The 21,641-nt window shown below is 37.7% G+C and overlaps 1 protein-coding gene across 1 annotated transcript in view; it reads right to left on the reverse strand.

Moving 5' to 3' along the window:
- PXDN (peroxidasin) overlaps positions 1-21,641 on the reverse strand; it is an 87,550-nt gene that overhangs the window by 50,221 nt on the left and 15,688 nt on the right. The window lies entirely within an intron of this gene.

The raw sequence follows: 21,641 nt of genomic DNA on the forward strand, positions 1-21,641 counted from the left end.
TTCTTCCATATGCCCTGTTCCAAGGGTAGTCCCATGGTTTTTGTGGTTGCCAACAACCACAGTTGGGTTCCCTTCAGTGGGTACCAACCCACTGAAGGGATTTCTATCATGCATATGCTATTTAATATATACATTGTTGGGGGGGGGGAGGATAAATGTAATCTTAGGGTTTGTTTACTGCCTAATGACACCTAACTCTTTTCCATCTAAATTTTTTAAAAAATATTCCAGTTTAAAGCAGTGCATGATGCTGTTATCAAACTAATTGAGAGGAACAGTGCAAAGATGACAAAAGTATTCCTAATTGACAATTGCTAAGATTAGACAATTAGAATCCAACCTGCCTTGGATGGGATTATACAGCTTTTTGAACACCCAGGTTTCCAGGCTCTGTGTAGTCTTTCATTTAGTCCTAAATCTGTATGGCTTGGAAAAATTTGCACAGCTAAAATTAGTAACTCAACGTTGATCTTTCCTGGAATTCTTGTGCTTGGTTGTGATGACACTTCATTAAATACATCATGTTGGTACTACTACTTCCACATTATTCCCAAGAAAGCTACATGAATCAAGGGATACTTTATCTTTCTTAAAACTGTTCTACTACAGGTTGCTGTGAAAAAAATGGTTTTTGAAATATTTTTTGATTTCAGCTGGTACCTTCCCAACATTTTTGACTACTAGCTTCTCTATCCCACTTACAAATGAATGAGCTGGACCATGAAAGAATATTTTTAGTATGCTTACAGCTCTTCAAGGGAGATTAAGCTGATTCTATTCTTCCTGTTTTTTTCTGCCAGCAGGCAAAGACATACAAAGTTCTGACTTAAGCTAACTGCTTGCAGAATTACATATTTTGATTAAGAAGTGCATAAATAAATGTCAGATGGTGGATGCTGTTCACAGATTTTGTGATGCAAGTCATAACTTACATATTTGTATCTAACATTATAATGTGAATACAGTAGGGCATATTTTAATGACATGCTCTTGTTCCATTGCTTTCTGCTCTTAAAGTTTGAACTTGATAATTGTGGTACTACTTATTTTCCCTTTTCTTTGTTTTATTCTATATTTACTGATTTTAAAAAGTTTTTAAATGGATTTGTTCTTACATTTACTTATATTTATTCTTACTCATTATCCATGTTATTTCTATGAAAAAAATAAATTGTATTATATTGTATTCTGTATTGTGACATAGTAGTATATACCTTGCAAAGAGTTCCATTAATGTTTTTCCACCTAAACACATAAATACATTTGAATATAGTGAACTTGGAGTTCTAAAATGTGAGTTGTATACATATACTTCTCAATATGTTTTAAAAGGAATTATTTCACACATATCTGGTTGAAAGCAATCATCTCTTGGTAAATAGGAAACAATGTGGTTTTTAGGTAAATAGAGCAAAACAAAGAATGGGAGAAACAAAGTGAAGAATTACATTTAATTATTTACAAAATTTATATCCCCCCCCCCAAAAAATAATCTCACTATCCAAAGTGACTCTGGGCAGCTTACAATGGCATAAAAACGTAAACATAAAAAAAATTAAAAGCATTAAAATTAACCATTAAAATAAAGGTTGAAAAACAAGATCACAGACGGTAAGGGGTGGGTTTTGGTCTCTTACTCAACCAACTCCCCTCTAGCATAGCAATCCACCATCCGGGCCCCAAGTCCACTGGCACAGCCTGGTTTTAAGGACCTTCCAGAAGTCTGGAAATGATTCTCACCTCTGGCTGCAAGATGTTCCAGAGGGCAGGAGCCATGGCAGACAAAGCTCTTCTCCTCAACCCCAATAACTCAATTCCTTGACTGGATGGAATGGGCCAAACCCACTGGGACAAGTTCATTCCTCAAATTATTCGGTCCACTGCCACAAAAGGTTTTCTAGGTAATAACCAACATCTTGAATTGGTCCTGGAAGCAAACAGCAACCAGTGCAGCTCATATAACATCGGTATTATATGCACCACCCCAGAAGCCTCCAGAAGTGTCTGCACAGCTGCACTGTATACCAGCTGTAGCTTCAAGGATAGCCCCATGGAGAGTTCTTTACAATAATCCAACAAGAGATGACCAAGACATGAATGACTAAGTGCAGGGCCTCATGATCTAAGAAATGGCGCAACTGACACACAACACAAAATTAAGTGAAGGTTCTCCTAAGCCTTCACTTAAGACATGACTGCCACCTGCTCTTTGAGCAGGAGTTGTGAGTCTAGGAGAAACTCCAGGTTGGCATAGGGTCTGTCTGGGGTAGTGCAATCCCATCCAAGACCAAAGATGATAAACTCCATGGATCCACAACCACTCCATCTTCCCAGGGCTCAGCTGAAGCCTGTTGTCCCCCATCCACACAGTCTCCAGGCACAGCGAAAAGGCAGCCACAGCAACACTTGAATCACCTGAGATGGAGATGTAGAGTTGAGTATCATCAACATATTGATGATACCTCCTTCTGTGTTGTCAGATGATCTCATCTAGTAGCTTTATGTAGATGTTAAAAAGGAGCAAAAAGAGAAAGTACCGAGCCCTGTGGTACATCACAAAGCAGTGATCACGGGGTGGACTTCTTGCTCCCTAACACCACCAATTGGGACCAGCCTTGGAGAAAGGAACCAAACCAGCACAAAACTGGCCACCCAGTCCCAAATCTTACAGCTGGCCCCAACAGATATAGTGGTCAATGATATAAAAAACTACCAAGAGGTCAATAAGAGCTAAGAAGAATGCACTACCCCATCCTGCTCTTCCCAGAGTTTATCTACCAAAGATGTTTTTTCCCATAAAAAATGATCTGAAACCCGACTGAAAGGGTTCCAGATAATCTGTTTCATCCTTGGCCCTCTGGTGCTGCGGCACAACCATATTTTCTATCACCTTTTTTCACCATACATGAAATGAATGAATACTTTTAGACATTGCTATCAGTGTAAGAGTAACAATAAATATCAATAAAGACATATTGCTTTTGGCAATAAAAGCTGGAATGCACCAACATATTTTCCAGATAACGGTATCTCCAAATCTTGGAAATGAGTAAATCAGGGACCTTATTTCCACACATTCCTGTACATTCTTTATTCTTCCAATAAAGAAAATGCCTGGAGACAAACTTATCTCCATGCACATGCCAAGTTTCAGGCATGATATAGAATCACTTGTTTTAGTTATTCCTCTATTCCTGGCAGGTCAGAACAAAAGCAATCCAGAATAATTTACTACCTTTACTCAGAGCAAATTTTAAGACAAACTCTTATAGCATTTATTACTTTAAAGTGGACTGAGTCCAGGATATTTCTTTCAAGAGTCACAGTAGCATGAAAAAAGCTTCCTTCAAAAGAAAAAAGCAAAATCTCTGTACAGAACTGAAATTAAAGAAAGGTCATTAAGGCGTTTTAAAGATAAGCTCTTGATACCTATCCAATCTACTATCATAATAACAAGATTTGTTGAGAAAGTCTAGTTTAATCTACACCAGGGCTGTCAAACTCGAGGCCCATGGGCCAGATGCGTCACGTGCTGGCCACACCCATACCCAGTTTGGCGAAGGGGAAAACTCCCGATACATCACGTGACCCTGCCGTGACAACGTGAGTTTGACACCCCTGATCTACATTATACCCTGGTTACAAACTCTTCCCTCTTTAACCTTCTTTATTTCTCATATTAGTTCCATAAAACCATAGTTAGACCCAAACCCTATTTGGAAGAAAATGGTCAATGAATACATTTCTCAAACTTTATATTTTTAAAAAACAAGTTTATACTGTATTACCAGGGAAAGGAAACAACACTTTTATCTTCATTCCCAGAGGAATCCCATTTCTACATCAATTTAATCTTGCACTAGAAATTTTACAGAAGGCTGGAATTTTGCAATACAGTACTGTACAGCCTCTTGCTTCTCTTCCTGCTTTAAATCAAAAATAAATTGCAGCACGTGGACAAAACCCTCTAAAACTTTCTAAGCTGGGCAGAATGCCCTGCGACAATGGAGCAGCATACCTGGAGAACATAGCAAGGCAGAAAATTACCACATGCCTACTAAAAACACTAAGAATGCAGAAAGCCACACAAAGTCAGATTTTGATCCTCATTTTAAAGATATAGTAACTACCTGTAGCATGGTAGGGTTACAGGTATCAATTCTTCCAGCCCTACTTGGAAGATGCCAGGGATTCAACTTCAGACCTTCTGTATCAGAAGAGTATGCTTTACTAGTGTGTGATGCCTCTCCAAGATACATCAGATCTATATTCAACTCAGCATGTTTGCCTGACTGCAAAATAGCACTGTGGAGTACTTTTAACTTAAAGGAAAAAAGGTGCTTTGGGAAGTGTATGGGCAACTCCTTAAATCAATTCCTCCCCTATTCCCTCCCCTCTGTACTACAGCCATAGAAGGCACTTGTGTGGTCCTAGGAAAAATCAACAGCTGTTTGAAGAAGCTGCTGACAGGTATTACTCCAGTGATGGGTTGCCCCCGGTTCAGACCAGTTCGTAGTAAAACCGGCGGGAGGCTCTGCCCACCAACCTGAACGCCATCATAGGTGATCTGCGCATGCACATGCGCGCTTCTGATGCGAACCGGTAGTAAAGGTAAGTAGAACCCACCCCTGTATTACTCCAATTGTTTTCCTTTGAATCTGAAGCATGTGGAAGCCCTACTGCCTAATGAACCCTAATTCAATTTCTCTCTGCAGGAAATAGATGCTATGGCTGAATTAGAGCAGTCCTTCTCAAGATGGTGTCTTCCTGATATATGACTTCACCTTCCAGAATTCACCAGATAACATGATCCTTGTTGAGGATATTAAGAGTTGAAATCTGCAGGTTGTCCAAATTAGGAAAGGTTACATGAAGGATTGTACCCAGCTACGTCTGTTGTATGTCACCAGACTGAAACGTTCCCCCTCCCAGTTGCAAAATACAAAAGAGCTATGACTAAGTTTGCAATTCCTACTTCTTACTTCTGGATAATTTTAAAAGCCATCTGTTTTCCCTTCTCTTTTCTTCTTAATGCTATACCATCTTGAGCTATTTCTCCTACTTCCTGTCATAAATATGGTATCCTGTGTTCAGGGAAAGAGCACTGAGTCAATGAGAAGAAAAACTCAGCAGTAGCTCTTGAACAAAGCTCTAGCATCACATTCAATGCTCTCATTGCTTCCTGTGCAGAATTTAATGATGTTTGCCGGTCTGTGACTGAGTAAAGATTGATAGATTTGATGATGATGATGATGATGATGATGATAATGATGGTGATGGATTGAATGGTGAAATAAAGGAGATAGAAGTCAATAAGGATGATGGTATAATAAAGATCTTGATCGTAAGACATAGCATCACATTCCTACATTATAATAAGATATGAGGTACTAAATCATAAAAGTTGACAAACCCAATTTGGATACATGTGCTTTTTTTGTCTCTGTCTTCCCCCAATCCTACTTCACAGCAGACAACCAACCTTATTTCCAAAAATAAAGGGAACAGTGCTCTTTCAGAACTGACTGTCCTTTAATTCTTTCCCATGGTGTACTCTTGAGTTCACAGCTCTGGGGATTCCTGACAGCAAATTCCAAAAGTTTCAAATAATATGTAACAGAAGATTAATCAAATCTTACTCTCCACTGCATTTAATTAAGGATACTTCAACGATTATCAGTTATCAGAACTGAACAACAACATTTTACAAAGAGACTGGGAACATATATTCCACTCAGAAGTCTGAGAAGTCAAATACAGGTTGTCCTCAACTTACAACAGTTCATTTAGTGACTGTTCAAAGTTACAACAGCACTGAAAAATGTGAGTTATGACCGTTTTCACAGTTACGACCTTTGCAGCATCCCTATATTCATGTGATCAAAATTCAGAAGCTTGACAACTGACTCATAGTTATGACAGTTGCAGTGTCCCAAGGTCACATGATCCCATTTTGCAACCTTCTGACAAGCAAACTCAATGGGGAAACAAATTCACTTAACAACTGGATTACTAACTTATCAACTGCAATGATTCACTTAACAACTGTGGCAATAAAGGTCATAAAACAGGGCAAAACTCATTTAACAAATGTCTCCCTTAACAACAGAAATTTTGGGCTCAATTGTGATTGTAATTAGAGGGCCACCTGCATAGAAGTCATTTACTTAGCCAATCTTTTGAGCAAATTGTTTGCTGCTGCAAACTCTGTTTAGCATAACTGAAGCAGGCATGTAAACACTCCTGCTGACCAGGCACTGTGTATAAAGCAGAGGCAGAATCTATTTATCTCAAATATCAAGACTGCCAATATCCCATCAAGAAACTTCCTCCCAATATAAATTTAACAAGTATTAAATCTACACATGCACACAAACATGCTTTCCCCAAACGTTTATTTGCTCAGATGTCCCCAGATTAATTCTTCATAATAAGACAGAACAAATTAGAACCGCAATTCATTCCAAAAATATCCATCCAGCCAATATTTTCATTATTCTCTTTTTTCATGCTACTGAATTATTCTTTAATACAGTATGATTTTAGCATTTCTAACTACTTTGGTTACTTTGATTCGGCATTCATCAGTCAAAATAGCTGGTGTTCGATGCCTTAAAACTGTGCCACACAACTGTAAAGCTGATGCTAGGATATTGGTTGCAAATTACACTGAAAGGGCATTTTTGACATCCATCCCTTTTTGTACGAAATAAGAAGAAGACACTATCACTATCATAATCTCTTAATCAAAACAAACTATTTGAAAATGCCTATATCCCCCCTATGTTAAAAATGCCAATTTGCCAATCCCTCTCTCTCACACAAACCAACACACAAATACTTTTAGCTGGAAAAATTTAAAACAGTATTCTAAAATAATAACACTGCAAATTTCAAGGATTAGGTTATATTAACTACTTTATATTATATATATTAACTATAGTGATATTGTATTTTACAGCATGGCCTTCCTAAGAAGAAAGATTAAATAATCTGCCATTTGTGGGAGTGAATGAAGGAAAAAAACAACTAAAAATAACGTCAACATGAAAAAAGGTTTTTTTTCCCTCCTTCCAATGTACTCACTATGTCTTCGCTGTGTTTCTGCAGTGAATGATAAAAGATCTCCAGCTCCCAGCCAGCAAGTCTACATTGCTTATATATGCTTATTCTTTTATTCAAGGACATTGAGCCAGGAAATGAAAAACAGACATCAGGATAGTAAAAAAACAAGACTCAGAACAGCACATGTAAAGCCAGACAAAGAAAGTTATACAACCGAGTCAGCATAACTACATGATGTCAGTAATACAATGCTGGATTTAGTGAGCTACTTTGAAAGTATAGGTTAAAGTATAGTTTTAAATAATGTTAACAAGATTTAGTTTCTAATACCCTGTTTCCCCTAAAATAAGACATCCCCTGATAATAAGCCCAATTGGGCTTTTGAGCGCATACACTAAAATACCCCCCCTGAAAATAAGCCCTCCCTGAAAATATTTAAATGCATGTGCAGCCGATTCCTACCATTTCCTCTGGTTTCCTCCACGCGCCCCAAAATAATAAGGCCTCCCCGAAAATAAGGCCAAGCGCTTATTTCGGGGTTCAAAAAAATATAAGACAGGGTCTTATTTTCGGGAAAACACGGTACATACACACACGCATGCACAAACACACGAACACATTTTAAATACTAGTAACATAAAACCTTAGAATGTTCTATTTTTGTTAAATGTCAAGTTAGGTCTTCATTTTGGTCATCGGCCAGCATAAATTGTTTTCTGCCAATGTGACTGTATAATGTTATGTGTGCATAGATTTTGATAACTTTGAGGGGGTCCTTGCTGCTCTTTGAGCTTGCTTGTTTTCTTGCAGACATTTCATTACCCAACTAGGTGACATAATCAGTGCTAGTTGTCTCCTTACTATAAGGTGACCAGATTTTAACATTGGTAAAGAGGGACACCATTGTAGGCGTGGCTTATTTTGTGGGTGTGGCTTGGAGGTCATGTGACTGGGTGGGTGTGACTAGCTGGTCATGTAACCGGGTGGCCATGGCTATGTGTATAGGGACTACTCAGAGGGCTGAAAAAAGTCATTTCTGACAGGTCCTCGCACTTTTGACTGGTCCTCACACTTATGATCATCCTCACATTTATGCCCGTGCAGCATTCTTAACAACCATGTCACTCATTTCACAACTGCTTCTCTTCACCATGATAACAAGATAGGGCAAAAATGTAAAATGTGAGGACAGTCGTAAGTTTGAGGACTGGTCAAAAGTGTGAGGACCAGTCAAAAATAACTTTTTCAGCCCTCTGAGTAGTCCATATGCATAAAAAGATACAGCAATAGAGAGGATGAAGGAAGGGAAGAGAAATTAGAGTAGGAGTGAGGGTAAGAGAGGAAGGAAAGAAAAGAGAGAGGTGGTAGGTTTGAGGAGAAAGATTGCTGTACAATAAAAAAGATGAAAGGGAAGAAAGGCAACCCCAAACAAATATAAAGATATTAAGATAAAGAATGAATTGTTAAACTTTAAAGAATAAAAGAGAACAAATATGAATAAATAGCAATAATTAGAAACACACAAACAAACATACAATGTATTTTCTTTGAACAGAGTATTTGGCCGGTTCACAAATTTAAACAGTGTTTAGTCATTTCAATTAAATTTACAATTTCTATATTTCCTTTTTGCCATATTTATTCCTCATCTATTTTTTTAAAAAAAACAATATTACCCTTCATCCTCATCTCTAATCTTAATCAAATTCAATTTTTCCCTTCTATTCTATATTATACCCCTTCGCATTATCATCTATTTTTATATCCATCCTCACATTGGTTAATTATGTAATTATGTAATACAGTTGTTTAATACAAATTCAACATTTTAATATAAATCAATTAGTTATATAACTATCTTTTTTGTATATCAATATGAACATGAATATTCCAATTATTTCCATGCAATCCAATTTCTTACAAATCAATTAATTATATTTACCAATAATAATAAACCAAATAATTTCCCCCATATATTCCTCCAAACCACAACTTAACCATTTCTGCTTTCAACACAATATACAATTAATAGTATCTCAATTATTACAATTCCCTAGTTAAATAGAGCTTTTTTTCTTTTGTGTTTTAAAATCTTGAACTCTCCTCCTCAATTTCCCATTGTTTGCAGTTTTGCACCTACCTTTTTTGGTGAGGAAAAAGAAAAAGAAATCTCTCTCTGCCTCATTTTGTCACGTTGCAGAAAAGACCCTGCTTTCGCTTTCGCTTTCGCTTCTTCAGCATAGCTAGGGGGGAAAAAAAAATCTGCTCCAGGAACTCTTTACACTGATCACCTGTAGGGCGGCCCTTTGAAGCCCTGCGGCAAGAGTTTAAACAGTTTTTTCCCCTCTAGCCATCAGCTGGGACTCAGGAGGCAGCCGGGACTCAGGAGGCAGAATGAAAAATCGGGACTTTTTTAAAATGCCGCAGGACGCGGGACAAATTGCTAAAAATCGGGACTGTCCCGTCAAAAGCGGGACGTCTGGTCACCTTACCTTACTAGTACTGATGTTACCTAGTTTGGGAAATGAAACCTCTGCAAGAAAACAAAACAAGCTCAGAGAGCACCAAGGACCCCTCAGATCAACCTTGAGCTACAAATAGTCTCCTTTATTTGATAGCTTTATAGCTTCATCACCAACTATGATAAAACTTGCATTCTACATTTGAAAAAGAGATAATTATTTCTGATGGTCTGAAAAATTATACATTTCAGCCAGTATTCCATCACTTCAGCCATTTTTCCTAGGCCTAGTGCATACATCCAAGTTTTTTTCCCCCATTAAAGTAACCTGCCCAACCTTAGTAAGCTACTTCAGTCCGTGAACTGCATTACTTCTGATTTTTTTAAAAAGCAATTCTGATTATTGTCAATATATTCATCAAGAAAGGTCTACTTAACTCTGGTTGGGTTCTAACTCTGGTTTCTAAGCCTGTGTTTAGTTTATTTCATATATTCCTTCTAAAAGTTTGTTTTAGCATGTTACTCTACTACCTTCAAGAAACTACACACAATATTTGCACAGATTATTTGCCTATTAAATTTTCCAGCAATTGGAAATGTTATTAAATTCATGAACTTGAGTTTTTGTGGCTTCGCACAAAAATATAGTAATGCAATAGCGAGGCCCGTATGGTATGGTAGCATTTAATCAACCTTAGCTGTTCTCAAATACTAAATAGAGTCAGCCCTGGTTAATAGTTGGATGGAAGATTGCCTAAGTCAGAGGTGGGGAGCTATGACCATCATGGCTGGCTCAGGAATTCTGGGAGTTGAAGTCCACAAGTCATAAAAGGGCCATTGTTCCCCACTCCTGGCCTAGGTGTTCCAAGGCTATTGAATGGATATCAGTCAATAATCAATCACAGACGATGGCAATAATATACCACTTCTGCAATACTGCTAAGAAAACAGTACAAATGCAGTCATTAACAGGAGCAGACCTGGACTCAAGGGTGCCTTTACCTTTTGTCTGAAACTGAAACATAATTAATTTAGAACTCTTCTAGCAAATAAATCTTTAAAATATACCAAGCATTTGTGTAATGTTAATTTAGCTTGTACCTGCTTCTGTTAGCTTTCCTGTTCTGAATATTTCTCTCCAGTTCCAAACTACATTTACAAAACATCACAAGGCAGCAGTTCCACAATCACTCTGGATGGCATCTCATTGGCATCCTTCAGTCTCAAGAGACTATGGTATCCTGCTCTGGAAGGAGGTCCTAAAACAGCATCTAGTGTGACTATAAAGGCCAATTCGAGGGTGGCAGTCCCTTCCACACTGAGGGTAGATACATTCTGTCCCCTGCCCAGCCCCCAGATTTCGCTGGTTCCGGAACTGCCTCTTTGCCTCAGCCTGCCGAACAAGTGTCTCTTCGAATTGGAGAAGGCCATGCTGTGTTTTTAGCCTCCAAGCTGAACGTCGGAGGTCAAAGTTTCCCAGTTGTTAATGTCCATTATCAGGACCTTCCTCCCTCCCTCCCTCCCTTCCTTCCTTCCTTCCTTTCTTTCTTATTGATTGATTGATTGATTCGATTTATAAAAAGAGCCTTGATAGTACAGTGGTCTACGCACCCTGTTATTAACACAGCTGCCTGCAATTTACTGCTGGTTCGAATCTCTCCAAGGCTCAAGGTTGACTCAGCCTTCCATCCTTTCTAAGGTAGGTAAATTGAGGACCCAGATTGTGGGGACAATAAGCTGACTTTGTATAAAATATACAAAAGAATGAAGGCTATTGCTTAACGCATTGTAAGCCGCCCTGAGTCTCCGGAGAAGGGCGGCATATAAATCAAATTTAAAAAAAAAAAATGCCACTCTTTTCCGGAGACTCAGATATCCTTATTCAGATATTCCGGAGACTTGCAGATATCCTTGTATCACAGCTGTGGTCTCCCTCTGAGGCGCTTTCCCTGCACTAATTCTCCATACAGGAGATCTTTCGGAATCTGACCATCTGGATGGCAAGGACACACCTAAACGAAGTGTTTAACAAACAAGAGGTTGTGGATGGGATCTAGGAATTTTTCTGAGAAAGGAATTTTTAGGGCTTCGAGAAGTCAGTTGTTCTGACCTGGCATCCTTATGCTCCTTAAATTCCTATTCCTAAGTGTCCTTCCTCTTATTTTGTCTCACTGATTACTGAGTTATTTCCCCTTTACAATAACAGGGAACAGTCTTAGTTCTCCCACATATCCAATATATGCAAGACTTTCTCAGCTGTAGACATTTCCCTACAATAATGTAAAGTTTTCTTTTACCACAAGAATTCTACATACAAATACTGTATTCCTTCTGTCAGTAGTATTGATGCTTCAATTTATTTTATTCTAATTTAATTTTAAGAAAAGTGGACAAAAAGCTATATAGGCTAGGTGATTCATTATTGGCTCACACATAAATCTCACAAAATAAAATTAACAAAAATAAAAGAAGATTCTGGGCAACAACGCAACAAATGCTCAACGGAAGGGGAAAGAATGTAATTCTTGTCAACAGTCTCTTTTTTTAACTGTTATGGAAACAGGACACAGGTGCAGAAAAACAAATATAGGCCTATAAAAATTGAGGCGGCATAGATTTGGTGCATAGGAGAAACATTGCCAATAAGGCAAACAATCATAAAACACCACATCAGCATATGCCAAGAGAGTTTAGATCTAATCTACAACCATTTATTTATTTGTTCATTCATTATTTTCTAAAATATTGCACACAAGTTTGTCAGTAAAGGAAATTGGGAGAAGGTTTAATAGGCTCCTTTTAAACATTTATATTCCACTTTTTGGCATAAGAGGTCAATACTAAATCAATGGGATAATGATTAAACAACATGTCTATAAAATTCAAAGTCTTCAGATTACCACTAAACACTACTAACATTCTGGGCATCTTAAAGAAATATTGAATTATGGAGCAAGTCAATGACATAATTTCTAAAGGTTCCATGAATGTAAAAGGTAGTCTGTAGTTAAAAACTGCCCTGTTTAGCAAGTTAAAGTTACAATGGTGCTGAAAAAATAACTTTGCAACTGGTGCTCACACTTATCGTCATGTAATCGAGATTCAGGACTTCACAACCAATAGGTGTTTATAACCGTTCCTGTGTCTCATGTTTGTCATTTGCATGCTTCAATGAGAGTCAATGAAGACAGTAAAATCACAAGTTGCACTCCTGTGATGATGTCTCAATAATCCACAGTTATTCACTTAATGACCAAGGCAGAAATGAGACTGTATGTCTGTCACTGTCTTGTGTTGTCTCACTTAACTGTTGTGTCATTTAGTGACAGAGTTGACAGTCCTAATTGAGATTATTAAGTGAGGACTACCTGTACTTGTTTCTAGAAGTCCCAAAATTATAATGAAAGATTATAATTATAGGAGGACCATGGCAGCACAGAAAGATGTTTGTACTCCAGTAGAGATTATTATGTCACAGCATCTCGCCTAGCTGGGTTGATATCAAATTAAATAAGCTTGAATCAACTTGGAACAGTACCAGGAAATCCCAAATGCCTAGCCTGCAAAGTTGAAAAATATATCAGAAGAAGGCAATTAGAAATCATTTCCATATTGTTGCCAAAAAGTCAGAGGTGAGTTTCAGCAGGTTCTGACCAGTTTTGGAGAACCAGTAGCGGAAATTTTGAGTAGTTCTGAGAGTAAACTACTCTCAGTAGTTTACTACTACTCTCAGAGTACTACCACCAGAGTAGTTTCTGGTAGTAAAAATTCTGACTGGCCCCGCCCCCATCTATTCTCTGCCTCCCAAATCCCAGCTGATCGGGAAGAAATGGGGATTTTGCAGTAACCTTCCCCTGGATTGGGGTGGCAATGGAGATTGTTAGGATATGGTTTGAGCCTAACAGTTGTCCAGGTAATATATGTGTACTTGTAATACATGAGGACAACCAAGCTGCTATTAAAATGGCCTCAAATTTAGCAGTTAAAACTAGATCTAAGTATACTGACATTAGGTATCTGAATGTTTGTCAGTGTATCCAAAGCAACATGGTTAAGTTGGAATATTGTATGTCGGAAGACAATATAGCTGATAATTTTACCAAAGCGCAAGGTGCTATAAAACATAAAACATGTTGTGAAAGCTATGGATTAAGAATCTAAACTGTATATATTGACATGTCCAAAGGAGAGCATGTTAGGATATGGTTTGAGCCTAACAGTTGTCCAGGTAATATATGTGTACTGTAACTTTAATCTGAAAATGTATTATGTGACTTTAATGCTGAGTCATGCTGTAATTAGGTAATGACTGGTTGTGAGAGTATTTAAGCAAGGTATTGTAACATGTTCAGTTCTGCTATGATATGCTGCCATCGATGATGAAGCTGCTATGATATGCTGCCATTGATGATGAAGCTGCTATGATAAGCTACTATTGAGAGGAGTTGTTATCTGTAATCATCGTTTGATGGATCTGCAACCATCATGGTTTGTGAACCAGAGTGAGTTTGTTATTCTAACCAACTAATGTTTGCTTGGTGAGAAGATTCTGTAACTACTGGACTGATTTAACTGGCAAAGACTTGGAATTTGTTTAAAGACTATGAGACTGTTTTTCTACTATAAAGTAAGCTTTTGATAAACCAGTTTGCATATCTCTTATTCATTGCTCTCAGCAACGTTTCCTTGTGCATTTACTCTGCTGGTTGGTAACACAACAACAATATCCTTAACAGAGATTTTACAGTATCCTTCCCCTGCCACGCCCACCAAGCCACACCCACAGAACCGGTAGTAAAAAAAAATTTGAAACCCACCACTGCAAAAAGATCATATAAATCTCTATATATAGACACCAGAAACCAAACTCAGTTTGGGGGAGGACTTTACTTTTTATTCTTTTGGTAATTTCACAGAACCCAAGCTGCAGAACACAAAAGAGCTAATATCCCATAACCAGCTTTATTTAACCAGCAAATAAAGTTGTTCAATTATATAGACAGCTGTGTTGTTTCTCCAGACACAAAGTAAGTTTCCCTCATCTGGGTCCCTCCCGATATTTTGAATGTTTGTATCTCTATCATCAGCAACCGATGCCTGTAGCTAATTGAGAGGAAAATGCAAGGACAAAAATAAATTGTATCTAACCCAAGTATACATCATCTGGAAACAGATATCCCCAAGAAAAGTTTCCACATCAATGTAATTTCTAGCCCCTGAATATGTGAAATAAAACTGAGTACTATCCAAACTTAAGTTGTCAAGCATTGGAGTCCCGAAAGAATCAAATAAAATAGATTTAATCTCCTTCCTATGTTCAAATTGGGAACCAAAGGGAGAATACATTAATCAGTGTAGCATTTCTCTCTCTCTCATGCATAAAAACATAACATGTTTCTCTTGCACATATACCATGAACCATGAATAATTATAATCACCAACATCTGTCAGAAACATCTACTCACAACTATTTATTTTTCACTAACCTCAGGATCAAGAATATTTTTAAATCTAGCATTGTCTTATCTAGCTAGTTAGTAGGAGGTCTTATACTGAGCAAAAGACCACTATTTATCTTTTGAAAAGTCATAGTCAGAAACACACTGCCTCTGCACCTACTGTTGATTTTGCCTGATATCAAAAACTCCAGATTCATGTAAGAAATTCTCCTGCAGAGCCCGAGGATAATCTTCTTCCATTGTTCCTCCTATCTGACATTTTGGGTATACAGCTCTGGATTCTGTAGACAGGTAGCAAGATTAGCAGAAACCTCCAAGAATCTTGTTTGTATAATAATCCATAGTTTTACAAGATTATGTACCTTAAGTACTCGGAAAAGTAGAAAGATCTGACCATTTGAAAATATAATGTCTTTATCTTTTTCACTGGACTTTCCCAAGCAAGTGTCCCCATATTTTTATTTCTTGAAGAAAATCTATGGGATCGCTAGGAGTTGAAAATGACTTTTTGGTACACAGTCAAACAATAATCTATCCATCCATCTGCCCACTCATCCATTAAATAATTCCTGATAATCAAAAAACTCTTGGTGGACTACAATTTCATCAAATTATAAAATCAATCAAAATAAGAAATAAATATAATTGTCAAGAGAGTTTTTCCAAGGTACAAGTCCTCTATAAAAGACAAACAGCCACCAGTAGGTTAAGAGATATAGTTATAGAATTTAAAGAAATCAGTCAAAATCATTATAGAAGTGTTAATAATTCTCAAATTAATTTTATATCACTATTATTAATTTCTCATCTGAACGGATATGTTTAGCCTTAATACAGTGTCTCCTTTGCTCAATGAACAGTACCAGGGAGTACATTTGCTTTGTATCTTCTAGTGAGATGGGTATTTTTTTTAAACAAAGATCAAGATGAGCCCTTTTCTTATTTCCAGGACAGTATTTTGCTGTGGTATTGATAAAATTTAAGGAGAATGCTCAGCTTTTTTAAAAAAATTAAGAATATTTATAACAGCTTTATATAAAAAGCTTCAAATCATTTTAATGCATTGTTAACATAAACGTGGCTAGTCTATCTAAAGACATTATTAAAGATGGCCGGAGTGTCATTTAATTGGAGCATTTTGATGGAATATACTATAGATCAACGTTCCCTCATTTGAAATATCCCACTTCCATTAGAACTGTAAGTAATGAGCAATTCAGTGCTACACAAAGCCTCTTCTTTATCATTACTTTCTCAATCTGCCCAGAATATTCTCCCCCAGAAAAAGCCAGAGGGAAAATATGACTCCTGCAAATTCCACAGCTGTGTCTGCCATTTCCAAGATTGTTTTCTTAGTCTCGTATATGTTTGTTAACAGCCTGAGCCTATTAATCCACTGTGCCTGAGTGCAAATTAGAACATGCAACTCAACAGTACAACTTGTGTCCTGGCAACAATTAAGAAGGTCAAAAACAGATGCAAACATTCATATTCTAAAAATGGAACTAAATGCAAATATGCAAGTTGCTAATTTTGTGGAATAGAAGAATACTTGATATATCAGAGTGATGCAGCTGTTTCACCAGATATAAACTTTAGAGCTGATTGAATGGTTGTTATAGAAAAAGAAAAGTGGAAGATAAAACTAAAGCTTCTGGCTATAAAGAAAACAAAACTCGAGTGCAGAACTGTTACCCAATGGCTGAAATGCAGTAGCTCAATAAAAGTTGTGTGAGTCAAGGGCCTGAGGAAATAACTGTCTAGATTTTATTGCTTGCAATAATGTAAGAAATATAATAAAAGTGGCATTGTTTATAGAAAGACTACATCATGTTGTATGTAATGATAGTTTACAGATGATAATATATCTTTGGACTCAAACAGCAAAGGAATTGCAATTTAATTAAATGTTCACAAACAATATAGCAAATTACAGAATTAACTCACAATGCAGCGTTTCAATATTTATCCATTTTCCCAGATGATAAGAGTTAGTTTAGGGAAGGAATCTAATGTACATCAAAATTGTGAACCTAAATGCGGCCCTGAGCAGGGAGTGGGCTACAAGACCTCCAAGGTCCCTTCCAGTATGATTCTATATTCCATGTATGATTCTATATTCCATGTTTTATGTTCTCGTTATGAGTGCTGACCCTTGTTCCTACTTCCACTTTAAATACTTTTGACCTTTAGGACTTCAGTATGGTCAGCACTATGGGTTGTGAATGATCATTAGGTGGCAATAAAGAGTTTTCAGCATTTTTTTGCTACTATCTTGTGGTCATCTGGAATTCTGCAGCCCATACCTAATAGCCCTTCTACTGGATTTTAAAGATCACCACCAACATAATAGAGACATAGGCATTACTTTTATTATTTGTTTGTTGTTTGATTTCTATCCTACCTTTCTTTCAGGAGCTAAAACTGGCAAACACAGCATTCCCTCCTCCAATGTTTTCCACAATTCTTGTGAAATTGTTTGGGTTGAGAAGAGGTGACTGGCTTAAAATCATCTGGGAAGCTTCAATAGCTGAGAATGGACTTGAACTCTGCAGTCCTAGTCTAATCTTTTAAACACTGCAGCACACTGACTCTACTTACCAAATCACATACCTATTCATAATTCTAAGACAGATATTCACAATTAAAATAATTCAATTAGTGATTTTTCAGGCTACAGTATCTAAGAATGAGTAGGGAGACACCAAATAAACAAAGCCAGAGTTGCTAGTGTGGTACCAAGACTAATGATCTGATTTAGAGGGTAAACTGTCAAAATGCATCACTTATATTTCCATCTAAAGCCATTCAAATATATCATCAATTATTTATAACCAATACTGAATACTATTTTTCTCTCTCTTGGGCTCTTGGTGACAGGCCTCTATTTGCTTATAGAGCCCTAATTAAAAAGTTCACTGGCTAGCAACAGGACATATAACAGAGATACAGGCATAGAAACTGAATCTTACACTATCTACTCTAGAAATATCTACAGGACCAAAGTGACTCATCTATAACATCAGGTATTCAGTTCACTTCAGTTCAAATGATACGTTCCATGTTCTATGAAAGTTGAACATGTCCATCTCTTTGAAAGAAGGGGAAAACAGACATCAGATACTGCAATATTAAAAACCAAATGAGCAAACATTTCAAGTCATTCCAAGACATTTTACATCTGAATATAAAGATGCCATTCTCATACAAAGGAATTTGGAGGGAGTTTATCAAGTCTTACAGTTCTACTATTTAAGCCTTAAACTTTGAAAAATGTTTCTTAGCATGCAATATATTAATTAATTTAGTGGGGCCAGGATATGTAACAATTATAATTGAGCCAGTATCCTACAGAAACCTCTATGCAAGTTCCTACTGCTGTTTTTAAAGTAGCTTTCATCCTCCATAGCTACACAGGGGATGGTAAAAAATAGGAAGAGAGGATGTATCATCTGGTGGAATGGTGGTATCAACCCTGTAACTTTGTTCCAATCAGTGGTGGGTTCCTCCTGGTTCGGCCCGGTTCGGCCGAGCCGGTAGCGGTGACAATATGGCGTCACTGAACCGGTTCTGCCTCCCTACCCCCCCACCCGCGTTATTCTTACCTTTTATTTGGCCCCACCCCCAATCTATTGCTGCCTCCTGAGTACCAGCTGATGGCTAGAGGGAAAAAATCTGTTTAAACTCTTGCTGCGGGGCTTCAAAGGGCCGCCCTACAGCTGATCAGTGTTAAAAGAAAACAAATGAGTAGACCGGTGCCTGCAAAAATAAATGGGTAGACCCAGTGGTGGCATTCTACTTCGGTAGAACCGGTTGTTAAGTAGTTAAGTAGTTAAGCCAGTGGTTCCCAAAGTGGGCAGTACCAGCCCCGGGGGGCGGTGGGATGCCTTAGGGGGGGGGCGGTAAGAGGCAAGGGGGACGGCAGGGGGGCGCTAGAGGCAAAAGGGGGCAACGGGGTGCTAAGTGGCAAGGAGGGTGGCCCCCACCCTTTGGCCTGTGCCTCGCAGCAGTTACCTCCTTGCAAGCAAACAGCAAGAAAAAACAACTCCTTTCAGGAGTTAGCATAGGCTAATTAGCCCTTTGATTAGATCTGCCTCCCGACTCTCAGCTGATTTGCTCTCAGCTGTTTTGCGCAGGGCTCGGCTGCTTGCTGCAAAGAGCTAAATTGCTGGAGCAGCTTTTTTTTTCTCCTTATGCAAATCAAGCTGAAAACGAAACTGAAAGTAAAGCAGGGTATTGGCTGTTACCTTGGAAAATTAGGCAGAGGCAGATTTCTTTTCTTTTTCCTCACCAAAAAAGGTAGGTGCAAACAATGGGAAATTTAGGGCAAAAGAGGAGAGTTCAAAATTTTAAAACACAAAAGAAAAAAAGCTCTATTTAACTAGGGAATTGTAATAATTGAGATACTATTAATTGTATATTGTGTTGAAAGCAGAAATGGTTAAGTTGTGGTTTGGAGGAATATATGGGGGAAATTATTTGATTTATTATTATTGGTAAATATAATTAATTGATTTGTAAGAAATTGGATTGCATAGAAATAATTGGAATATTCATGTTCATATTGATTAATATACAAAAAAGATAGTTATATAACTAATTGATTTATATTAAAATGTTGAATTTCTATTAAACAACTGTAATATTACATAATTAACCAATGTGAGGATGGAAAAAAATAGATGACAATGGGAAGGGGTATAATATAGAATAGAAGGGAAAAATTGAATTTGATTAAGATTAGAGATGAGGATGAAGGGTAATATTGTTTTTTTAAAAAAATAGATGAGGAATAAATATGGCAAAAAGGAAATATAGAAATTGTAAATTTAATTGAAATGACTAAACACTGTTTAAATTTGTGAACCGGCCAAATACTCTGTTCAAAGAAAATACATTGTATGTTTGTTTGTGTGTTTCTAATTATTGCTATTTATTCATATTTGTTCTCTTTTATTCTTTAAAGTTTAACCATTCATTCTTTATCTTAATATCTTTATATTTGTTTGGGGTTGCCTTTCTTCCCTTTCATCTTTTTTATTGTACAGCAATCTTTCTCCTCAAACCTACCACCTCTCTTTTCTTTCCTTCTTACTTTCTCTTTTCCCCCTCTTCTTCTCCTCCCTACTTCCTTTTCCTTTCTCCTTCTCCTCCTTTCTTCCTCCCTCTCTTACCCTCACTCCTACTCTTAATTTCTCTTCCCTTCCTTCCTCCCTTCTCTTCCTTCCCTCTCTCTCCTTCCTTCTTCCCTCTCTCTTCTCCTTCCTTCATCCCTCTCCATTGCTGTATCCTTTTGTGCATATGGACTACTCAGAGGGCTGAAAAAGTTATTTTTGACTGGTCCTCGCACTTTTGACCAGTCCTCGAACTTACGACTGTCCTCACATTTTACAATTTTTGCCCTATCTTGTCACCATGGTGAAGAGAAGCAGTTGTGAAATGAGTGACATGGTTGTTAAGAATGCTGCACGGGCATAAATGTGAGGATGGTCATAAGTGTGAGGACCAGTCAAAAGTGCGAGGACCTGTCAGAAATGACTTTTTTCAGCCCGCTGAGTAGTCCCTATACACATAGCCATGGCCACCCGGTCACATGACCAGCTAGCCATGCCCACCCAGTCACATGATCTCCAAGCCACACCCACAAAATAAGCCATGCCCACAGAACCTGTAGTAAAAAAATTTAGAACCCACCTCTGGTTCCAATGGTCTTCTGAACATTATTTTGTCTTGTGAAAGTAAGAAAAAAATTTAAAGTCAGGAAAGAGGAAGTGATAGCCACCCCGTTTCTTTTGGGCAGCTGGGGAGTTTTAAAAAAATGACTAACACGTGAAAGACCAAACATCCTGGGTTGCACGCTGCTAGCATACGAAAACTGAATATCCTGACTAGACGAAGGGATGGCTGAGTTTTCCATGTTGTGCCAGCATAGCCTTCATATATTTGATAAAATGAAGTAGCATTCTTAAAAGTTAGTATCATAACAAACATTTTAGTCCTTATGATGCATGAGTCATCAGCTATTTATGTTAAAAATGCAAAGTTTTCTTCTTCGGAGTTATAATATCTGCTGGGCTGAGGCTGCACTGCTTGGTTTACTGCCAGTAGTCAAACACTGTGCTGCTGTTACAGTGTTACATCCACATTTATTAAGATACCCTTCCTACAACTGGGGCTCTTCAATGAAATGAGAAGATAACAAGTAAATCAAGCCTTACAGCACAGACCAAGCCAAAATGATAGCAGAGTCTCTAGTTTATGTAACGTTTTCTAATGGATTTCAAACAAAGCAGCCTGGGGAAACACAACAAGAGAGAGGATTGGGAAGGAGACATTTCCCTCACCACTCTTGGAATAATTGTTCCCAAATAAATTCTAGAATCCCCAGGAGTTGAAATCCCACAAATTTTGAAAGAGGAATTAGAGAGAAAATAGGCATCAGGGGTGGGGGGAACAGGGTTTCCAACTCTATGGAGATTCTCAGTAATCCAGGTCATGGTTGTCCCAAAAGTGCTTTTTCAAAAGGCAACTGGACTTCCGTTGTTTTTCCTTGAAGATGTTTTGCTGCTCATCCAAGAAGCTCCTTCAGAACATCTTCAAGGACAAACAAAGAAAGTCCATCTGCCTTTTGAAAAAGGACTTTTGGGACAGGGTTT

Source organism: Pituophis catenifer, unplaced genomic scaffold, assembly GCF_029215685.1.
Source record: "Pituophis catenifer annectens isolate HBS135680 unplaced genomic scaffold, rPitCat1.0.hap2 SCAF_1, whole genome shotgun sequence".
NCBI lineage: Eukaryota > Metazoa > Chordata > Lepidosauria > Squamata > Colubridae > Pituophis > Pituophis catenifer.